The sequence below is a fragment of the Salvelinus sp. IW2-2015 genome, linkage group LG8 (assembly GCF_002910315.2).
Source record: "Salvelinus sp. IW2-2015 linkage group LG8, ASM291031v2, whole genome shotgun sequence".
Classification (NCBI taxonomy): Eukaryota; Metazoa; Chordata; class Actinopteri; order Salmoniformes; family Salmonidae; genus Salvelinus; species Salvelinus sp. IW2-2015.
In genome coordinates this window covers 1,236,333-1,247,468 of record NC_036848.1, presented here as the reverse complement: position 1 = coordinate 1,247,468, position 11,136 = coordinate 1,236,333, and positions in this window count along the sequence as shown.

Here is an 11,136-nt window from a genome sequence, read left to right as displayed (position 1 = left end):
ATGGAGAGAGACGCCACGAATATGCATATGCATAGCCATCTCGAGACAACTCCGATATAAATTGTTTTTTCTCAAAGTTGCTGGGATGTCATGTGTCCTATTTATAACAGTGTACTCATAACTTACGCATTACGATCGAATAAACCTCACATAGCAAATAAGCCATAMATTTTTGTTGTTGACCAAATTCAAAACGCATTGACCTCATACAAAAACTCTTCGCTTGGTGGGCGAACAACGAAAAACGCTACCTGCTGGAAGAGGACAGATTTTCTGCCGAAATTGTCTACTCTGGTTGAATGCGTGAATCCCGTGAAAATGAATGCTTATTGGCTGACAGCAATGGTATATCAGACAGTATACCACGGGTACGGCCCAWTTTTTTTTTACTGCGCTAATTACGTTGGTAACCAGTTTATAATAGCAATAAGGCGCCTCTGGGGTTTTTGGTATATGGCCAATATACCACTGCTAAGAGCTGTGTCCAGGCACTCCGCGTTGTACCGTGGAACAGCCCTTAGCCATGGTATATTGGCCATATACCACAAACCTCCTCGGGCCTTATTGCTTAAGTCTACAATGCCGCATTCAAAATTTCAGGGAATTTGGGAACTCGGAAATCTCTGACTTCTGACTTCAGTGCATTTAAAATAACTATGAACTCGGAAAAAAACAAGCTCCGACTTGGAGAAATCGATTTGAACGGGTATCCAACTCGGCACTCCAACTCGGGAACCCGGGCCTCGATAGCTCCGACTTTCCAACCTGGAGATCACTGACCTCATGATTTGACCTAGTATTTTTCAGAGTTCCCAGTTATCTTGAACGCGGCACTAGTGATGGRCATTCTGAATCTTTTTGTGAGCCAGGTCATTTGGCTCCATTCAAATAAATGAGCTGTTCATTTGACTCCCAAACGGCTCTTTGTTCAGTAAGGCTTAGAAATGGGAAAACACATGATAAAATAGTACATCTCTAATTTAAAGCCTAAAACGTTGCCTACCATTATGTCAGATAGTGAAATGTGAGTTCAAATACATTTTTACCAGAACAAATTATTAGATGGCCTGCAAAAAAATAGTTATGCACTGAAAAAACGAGTGAGGGCCAGAATGAGTCTCTCTCACTATATTGCTCCTGCACTGAGGATGATGATTTATCTGCGGATAATCGAGATATCCTTACATGACTATCTATTGCGTGAAGGTAATGCATGTGTTGTTGATAAGTTTATAACTACAACGACAATTTAGGTTTACAGTTACCCAGCATAGGTTGGTAGGTTCCATATTATGCATTGTAACGTGACACGCTAATGCGACTAGTGTCGCTAGCCCTTGATCATGACTCTCAATTCCATTACATTACTCATAATGTAGGGTTTCCACCACTTCCGAATTCACCAGACGAAGTTCCACCCCCATTAATTTTCAACAGTAGCAATGCGCAGGGGATTGTGGGAAGGAGAGCGGCGCGAATCCTGCTAGCTGAGCAATAGAAAAAATTCTGCTCTGCTTAATGCAAATTGCACGTGGACACCGCTGTCGGTAACCAATCAGGCGAGGAGCAGATGTTTGCGTGAATATGTTCCCTTCATGAAACATTGTTCTGCATGTCATTAGTTCCGGGTAAGCGCAACCAAAAGAGATGGAGGAAAGCCAATCATGGCTGTGTCTGGTTTTCCAATTCTGCTTTGCTAGAATACAGATACAAAATCATAAGGTCAATGGCACGGAGGAGGATTGCAGAGATTGTTGGTGTTGATGGTGGGTGAAGGGAGATTTGCACAACAGTGGTTGCTTGTGCTGCTAGCTAGCTATGAACATCAAGCAACCTCAACCTCAAAACTGTGATCAAAGCCACCTTTGGTGAATGTGTTGACTAAATTGAATTGTGAAATTTGCCCACCAAAGGATAGATATCACCAGTAACACACATTATAACATTGTACATAATACACTAAGCATGAATTTCCAATGTAATATGCTACCAATTGGATTACAGTATCATCACAATATCATTCTAGTATATATTGCAGCTTATGGCTCTTTCATTATACTGGTGTCATGACACTGATGATTCTAGGTCACTTCCTGTAAATACATAGGCCTACTTGCAATGAATGAGTATTTTGGGTAAAGGAAATTGTGGCTTTGACTTGCAAACATTGTTGTGCAAATCTGTCTTTACCCACCATCCACACCAACATCTCTGCATTCCTCCTCCAGGCCGTTGACCTTCTGATTTTGTCTCTGTATTCTAGAATTATTCTCAGCAAATAAACAAGGTAGAATTACAACGCTCCCAACACCACATTATTTATTTTATTTTATATTTTTTATTAGCCTACCCATTGTCAGCTGCTTATTTTCATGTGCAGTGCCGTACCTATAATACAACGGTTGGAGTCGCACTAAACGATTGTATGTCATTTTCATGACAATCAAATTAAACCGATTGGAATGCTCACAACTGGACAAAAGGTTAAAGCAACACAGAAACAGACAAATTAGAGACAKATCCMCWTTTTTACTCCTTTTTATTGCAGAATTGTGATCTGTGATGAATGAACATKGACATTAGTTAATCTTGAATAATGTTTAAGTTAARAATTAAAACAAGTTAAACACTTCACTTCAATGAATCAACATTGAATGAATCAAAATATAATTTCATAATATAGAGAGAATCTAACTTGTTTGTAAATGATAGACATCTTAGTAAGTAGGCTATTATTACTAAAGCATCATTTCTGGTGAACAAAAAAAAGTCCTGACCAGAGGTGGCCAACCTTGCTCCACTCCCTGATCTAAATGGGTGAGCAGACTTCTATTCCAGCCCTGCAATAATACACATTATTATCAACTTATTCGGTTTGATAAGTTGAATCRGGTGTCTTAGTGCTGGGCTGGAACAGAAGCCTGCACACCCAACAGACCTCTMGGAGGATTGGCTTGCTACAGTTGTATTAAGTTTGTAGCCTACATTATGTGTGATGTTTAACTGTATTGTTGTGTACAACATGTGATAACATCAGTACACATACAACCCATGGTATACAAGAACGTGTCAGCAATCTCTTGGGGCCTTCACTGGGACCTCTTCATCTGCAGACAGGCTCTTGGGGCCTTCACTGGGACCTCTTCATCTGCAGACAGGCTCTTGGGGCCTTCACTGGGACCTCTTCATCTGCACCACAGTCTCTTGGGGCCTTCACTGGGACCTCTTCATCTGCAGACAGCTCTTGGGGCCTTCACTGGGACCTCTTCATCTGCAGACAGGCTCTTGGGGCCTTCACTGGGACCTCTTCATCTGCAGAACAGGCTTCTTGGGGCCTTCACTGGGACCTCTTCATCTGCAGACAGTCTCTTGGGGCATTCACTGGGACCTCTTCATCTGCAGGTGTAACGGATGTGAAATGSCTAGCTAGTTAGCGGTGGTGCGCGCTAATAGCCTTTCAATCGGTTACGTCACTTGCTCTGAGACCTTGAAGTAGTGGTTCCCCTTGCTCTGCAAGGGCCGCGGCTTTTGTAGAGCGATGGGTAACGATGCTTCGTGGGTGACTGTTGTTGATGTGTGCAGAGGGTCCCTGGTTCGCGCCCGGGTCGGGRCGAGGGGACGTACTAAAGTTAAACTGTTACACAGACAGGCTTTTGCAGTTCTCCATATCTGAGGACAGACATCACAAAGAAACAGGCTTAATCTTATTACAATTAGACAGCCCTGACTATTATCTCTCTGTCTGTCTGCATAGTTTTCCTCTCTAGGGACTAGAACTGGAGAATATTTCCAGAATGTCATCCCACAAYCTGTCCTATAGTATGTAAAGTTGACTAGCTAGCTGGCTAACAAGCTGCCAACACACAGTGGCCTGCTAGCTAGCTAACTAATAYTACATCATGTTTTTACATTTTGAAAACGTATTTACTTACTCTATAGGTTCACGCCCACACCCAYGAAGCGGCCAYTCTTTTGGAGCAAAAAGTTGTCAAGCGAAGACGCCGCTTCTTGTCGAAACATACTGTAAGAGTCATTGGACGAMGATGTCTTCTGTAGGGGGAGTTTTATTAAGAGCCGTGCGTCAATCTAAGTAACATAATACAAAAATCCCCATAAAGATCTGTCAGTTTAAACTAGAGATATATATATTTTTGTTTTTCATGGGCTGTGTCTCAATCCAACACATCCGCCTTTGTCACCATTTCGCATCTGCGATGGAAAGTGGCAGAGCTACAGCTTTGTTTGTCAGACCAGGAGACATCCCGAAAGTCGGTCTTCTCACAAAAACATCTGTATCATGACCACTCTATAGAAAGGGGAGACTCTCACAAACACAAAGGTGTTCTCYATTTTGCTCTACGACCCACACAATCCCCACAGGACGCGTCTGAAGTTGGTAAAGCTGATGTGCCAACTTTTGTCTGTAGTGTCCGAAACATTTGGGCTTCAAACTAATATGACCCCACTGTAGAAAGGGGAGACGCTCACGAACATGATGGTGTTCTCCCTACAAGTCTCACAGGACTGGTCTGARGGTAACACATACAAATAAATGGAAGAATGGAGGTAGTTTTGTGSCAACAAAWATAAGGGGTTAAATATGTTAAAATAAATTAGATATTATTTAGATTATATTTAGATATTATTTAGATAATATTTGAGCTTTCTTATAACTCCCAGAATTAGGTCAGACACTTCAAAACTTCATTCCTTATGATMTTTTTTTGCCATTTATGAATGTGTTATTCAATGCGTTTCAAAAGGCCAAATTCAATATTTTATCAAATATTTGTTTTCATATATTTTTTGGGGGGGATACCTAAATGCATCCTAAAATTCAAAATCAAATAGCTAAATGATCCATGGTATGTTCTTCTGGGGGAAAAAATCCATAAGTCAGCTCTGAACCCCCCCCTCCCGGTTTAGACTTTTAAGAAATGAACAAGCATCGCTTACCGTACGGTTTTGGAAGCATAAGCACCTTATCTTTCATGTCAGCGAGAAATCATTTTCARAAGGTTCAACTGATACACCTTGATAGGGTTAGAGTTCCCAAACGGCCATATCTCCATTTTACAGAGACTGTTTGCGGAAGACAGAGGGATCACATGTGCTAATCAGCTTTCAAGCATACTACGAACACCTGTGTGTAATGGAAGAAGGCCGCCAGAAAGGTGCTGTTACACTGAAAAATACTGTTGGCTGCAACTGTGATGAAGACGTTTAAAACAGTGTACAGCAGTGGAGGCTGCTGAGGGGAGGACGGCTCATAATAATGGCTGGAACGGAGGATTTAATATTTTCGGAATATTCTCAGGTGTTTTGGAGTACCGCCTGCAATTGCACACAAATGTTTATAGACAAGAATGAAGAAAGTATGGCCAAGTAAAGGTTAGTTGAGTGTGGTGAGTGTGGCGAAATATCCTGAGTATGGCCAAATATCCTGAGTATAGCTAAATATTCCTGAGTATGGCTAAATATCCTGAGTATGGCCAAATATCCTGAGTATGGCCAAATATCCTGAGTATGGCCAAATATCCTGAGTATGGCCAAATATCCTGAGTATAGCTAAATATCCTGAGTATGGCTAAATATCCTGAGTATGGCCAAATATCCTGAGTATGGCCAAATATCCGAGTATAGCTAAACATCCTGAGTATGGCCAAATATCCTGAGTATAGCTAAATATCCTGAGTATAGCTAAATATCCTGAGTATGGCTAAATATCCTGAGTATGGCCAAATATCCTGAGTATGGCCAAATATCCTGAGTATAGCTAAATATTCCTGAGTATGGCCAAATATCCTGAGTATGGCCAAATATCCTGAGTATAGCTAAATATCCTGAAGTATAGCTAAATATCCTGAGTATGGCTAAATATCCTGAGTATGGCCAAATATCCTGAGTATAGCTAAATATCCTGAGTATGGCTAAATATCCTGGTATAGCTAAAATATCCTTGAGTATGGCCAAATATCCTGAGGATGGCCAAATATCCTGAGTAGGGCCAAATATCCTAGTATGGGCCAAATATCCTGAGTATAGCTAAATATCCTGAGTATGGCCAAATATCCTGAGTATAGCTAAATATCCTGAGTAGGCCAAATATCCTGGAGTATAGGCTAAATATCCTGAGTATGGCCAAATATCCTGAGTATAGCTAAATATCCTGAGTATGGCTTAAATATGCATCTGAGTATGGCCAAATATCTGAGTTATGGCCAATATCCTGAGTAGGGCTAAATATCCTGAGTAGGGCTAAATATCCTGAGTAGGGCTAAATATCCGGAGTAGGGCTAAATATCCTGAGTAGGGCTAAATATCCTGAGTAGGGCTAAATATCCTGAGTAGGGCTAAATATCCTGAGTAGGGCTAAATATCCTGAGTAGGGCTAAAAATCCTGAGTATGGCTAAATATCCTGAGTATGGCCTTCACTGGACCTCTTCATCTGCAGACAGGCTCTTGGGGCCTTCACTGGGACCTCTTCATACTGCACACAGTCTCTTGGGGCCTTCACTGGGACCTCTTCATCTGCAGACAGTCTCTTGGCCTTCACTTGGGACCTCTTCCATCTGCAGACAGGCTCTTGGGCCTTCACTGGGACCTCTTCATCTGCAGACAGCTCTTGGGGCCTTCACTGGGACCTCTTCATCTGCAGACAGTCTCTTTGGGCATTCACTGGGACCTCTTCATCTGCAGGTGTAACGAGATGTGAAATGCCTAGCTAGTTAGCGGTGGTGCGCGCTAATAGCCTTTCAATCGGTTACGTCACTTGCTCTGAGACCTTGAAGTAGTGGTTCCCCTTGCTCTGCAAGGGCCGCGGCTTTTGTAGAGGATGGGTAACGATGCTTCGTGGGTGACTGTTTTGAATGTGTGCAGAGGGTCCCTGGTTCGCGCCCGGTGTCGGGGCGAGGACGTACTAAAGTTAAACTTTTACACAGACAGGCTTTTGCAGTTCTCCATATCTGAGCAGACATCACAAAGAAACAGGCTTAATCTTATTACAATTAGACAGCCCTGACTATTATCTCTCTGTCTGTCTGCATAGTTTCCTCTCTAGGGACTAGAACTGGAGAATATTTCCAGAATGTCATCCCACAATCTTCCTATAGTATGTAAAGTTGACTAGCTAGCTGGCTAACAAGCTGCCAACACAACAGTGGCCTGCTAGCTAGCTAACTAATACTACATCATGTTTTTACATTTTGAAAACGTTATTACTTACTCTATAGGTTCACGCCCACACCCATGAAGCGGCCACTCTTTTGGAGCAAAAGTTGTCAAGCGAAGACGCCGCTTCTTGTCGAAACATACTGTAAGAGTCATTGGACGAAGATGTCTTCTGTAGGGGGAGTTTATTAAGAGCCGTGCGTCAATCTAAGTAACATAATACAAAAATCCCATAAAGATCTGTCAGTTTAAACTAGAGATATATATATTTTGTTTTTCATGGCGTGTCTCAATCCAACACATCCGCCTTTGTCACCATTTCGCATCTGCAGGGAAAGTGCAGAGCTACAGCTTTGTTTGTCAGACCAGGAGACATCCCGAAGCGTCTCTTCTCACAAAAACATCTGTATCATGACCACTCATAGAAAGGGGAGACTCTCACAAACACAAAGGTGTTCTCCATTTTGCTCTACGACCCACACAATCCCCACAGGACGCTTGAAGTTGGTAAAGCTGATGGGCCAACTTTTGTCTGTAGTGTCCGAAACATTTGGGCTTCAACTAATATGACCCCACTGTAGAAAAGGGAGACGCTTCACGAACATGATGGTGTTCTCCCTACAAGTCTCACAGGACTGGTCTGAGGGTAACACATACAAATAAATGGAAGAATGGAGGTAGTTTGTGCAACAAAAATAAGGGGTTAAATATGTTAAAATAAATTAGATATTATTTAGATTATTTAGATATTATTAGAAATATTTGAGCTTTCTTATAACTCCCAGAATAGGTCAGACACTTCAAAACTTCATCCTTATGATATTTTTTTGCCATTTATGAATGTGTTATTCAATGCGTTTCAAAAGGCCAAATTCAATATTTATCAAATATTGTTTATATATTTTTGGGATACCTAAATGCATCCTAAAATTCAAAATCAAATAGCTAAATGATCCATGGTATGTTCTTCTGGGGGAAAAATCCATAAGTCACTCTGAACCCCCCCCTCCCGGTTTAGACTTTTAAGAAATGAACAAGCATCGCTTACCGTCGGTTTTGAAAGCATAAGCACCTTATCTTTCATGTCAGCGAGAAATCATTTTCAAAAGGTTCAACTGATACACCTTGATAGGGTTAGAGTTCCCAAACGCCATATCTCCATTTTACAGAGAACTGTTTGCGGAAGACAGAGGATCACATGTGCTAATCAGCTTTCAAGCATACTACGAACACCTGTGTGTAATGAAGAAGGCCGCCAGAAAGGTGCTTTTACACTGAAAAATACTGTTGGCTGCAACTGTGATGAAGACGTTTAAAACAGTGTACAGCAGTGGAGGCTGCTGAGAGGGGAGGACGGCTCATAATAATGGCTGGAACGGAGGATTTAATATTTTCGGATAATTCTCAGGTGTTTTGGAGTACCGCCTGCAATTGCACACAAATGTTTATAGACAAGAATGAAGAAAGTATGGCCAAGTAAAGGTTAGTTGAGTGTGGCGAGTGTGGCGAAAATATCCTGAGTATGGCCAAATATCCTGAGTATGGCTAAATATCCTGAGTATAGCTAAATATCCTGAGTATGGCTAAATATCCTGAGTATGGCCAAATATCCGTAGTATGGCCAAATATCCTGAGTATGCCAAATATCCTGAGTATGGCCAAATATCCTGAGTATAGCTAAATACTGAGTATGGCTAAATATCCTGAGTATGGCCAAATATCCTGAGTATGGCAAATATCCGTAGTATAGCTAAACATCCTGAGTATGGCCAAATATCCTGAGTATAGCTAAATATCCTGAGTATAGCTAAATATCCTGAGTATGGCTAAATATCCTGAGTATGCCAAATATCTGAGTATGGCCAATACAGTATAGCTAAATATCTGAGTATGGCCAAATATCCTGAGTATGGCCAAATATCCTGAGTATGGTAGCTAAATATCCTGAGTATAGCTAAATATCTCCGAGTATGGCTAAATATCCTAGTATGCCAAATATCCTGAGTATAGCTAAATATCCTGAGTATGGCTAAATATCCTGAGTATAGCTAAATATCCTGATATGGCCAAATATCCTGAGTATGGCCAAATATCCTGAGTAGGGGCCAAATATCCTGAGGATGGCCAAATATCCTGAGTATAGCTAAATATCCTGAGTAGGCCAAATATCCTGAGTATAGCTAAATATCCTGAGTATGGCCAAATATCTGAGTATAGCTAATATCCTGAGTATGGCCAAATATCCTGAGTATAGCTAAAATCCTGAGTATGGCTAAATATACCTGAGTATGGCCAAATATCCTGAGTATGGCCAAATATCCTGAGTATAGCTAAATATCCTGAGTATAGCTAAATATCCTGAGTATGGCCAAATATCCTGAGTATGGCTAAATATCCAGAGTATGGCCAAATATCCTGAGTATGGCCAAATATCCTGGAGTATGGCCAAATATCCTGAGTATGGCCAAATATCCTGAGTATAGCTAAATATCCTGATATCCAAATATCCTGAGTATGGCAAATATCCTGAGTTATATGCCGCTAAATATCCTGAGTATGGCCAAATATCCTGAGTATGGCCAAATATCCTGATATAGCTAAATATCCTGAGTATAGCTAAATATCCTGAGTATGGCCAAATATCCTGGAGTATGGCTAAATATCCAGAGTATGGCCAAATATCCTGAGTATGGCCAAATATCCTGAGTATGGCCAAATATCCTGAGTATGGCCATCCTAGTATAGCTAAATTCCTGAGTATGGCCAAATATCCTGAGTATGGCTAAATATGAGTATGGCTATGTGTACAATTGCTAATATTATGCCATGTTCTCTGCAGTATGTGTTGGCAACGAGTGGAGTTTGGGTTGACATAAAATAGCCTTCAAGCTTTTGGAGTGATATGCTTAGTGGCTGAGCAACATTTTCTCTGAATGCAGCCCGACAATAGAGGCCACAGTAATCTAGGCCAGAAGTTCGGAGAAGGACAACATGGAGTAGAAGGATAGGCTACTTCTGCCCAATGCTCGGTAAGGAGAAGGAAATCCAAGTAAATCTATTTCATATTAATTTGGAAGTGAATGTCAGATGGGGCCCAAATAAATGTATCAAACACACATTTCAATCTACACCAAATGTAAATGTGACATTTCTAAACTGAAGATTATAACTTCAAACACTTTATTGCTCTTAAAACAGGAGACAGGTGTACAGACAGAAGAACACAGTGAAGACAAGATTATTGACAAATAAATACTAAGTAAATGAATAAGTGCAAACAAACACAATGGAATAGGCCATGGAATATAGGTCCATTACGTTATGAACATAGGTCCATTACGTATGGAATATAGGCCATACGTTATGGAATATAGGTCCATTACGTTATGGAACATAGGTTCATTACGTTATGGAATATAGGTCCATTACGTTATGGAATATAGGTCCATTACGTTATGGAATATAGGTCCATTACGTTATGGAATATAGGTCCATTACGTTATGGATATAGGTCCATTACGTTATGGAAAAGGTCCATTACGTTATGGAACAAGGTCCATTACGTTATGGAAACAACGGTCCATTATGTTATGGAACAGGTCCATATGTTAGGAACAAGGTCCATTACGTTATGGAACAAAGGTCCATTAGTTTGAACAACGGTCCATTCGTTATGGAACAACGGTCCATTATGTTATGGAACAAAGGTCCATTACGTTATGGAATATAGTCCATTACGTTATGAACAAAGGTCCATTAAACGTTATGGAACAACGGTCCATTATGTTATGGAACAAAGGTCCATTACGTTATGGAATTAGGTCCATTACGTTATGAACAAGTCCATTATGTTATGGAACAAAGGTCCATTATGTTATGGAACAACTCCATTATGTTATGGACACAAAAGGTCCATTATGTTATGGAAAAGGTCCATTACGTTATGGAAACTAAAGGTCCATTAG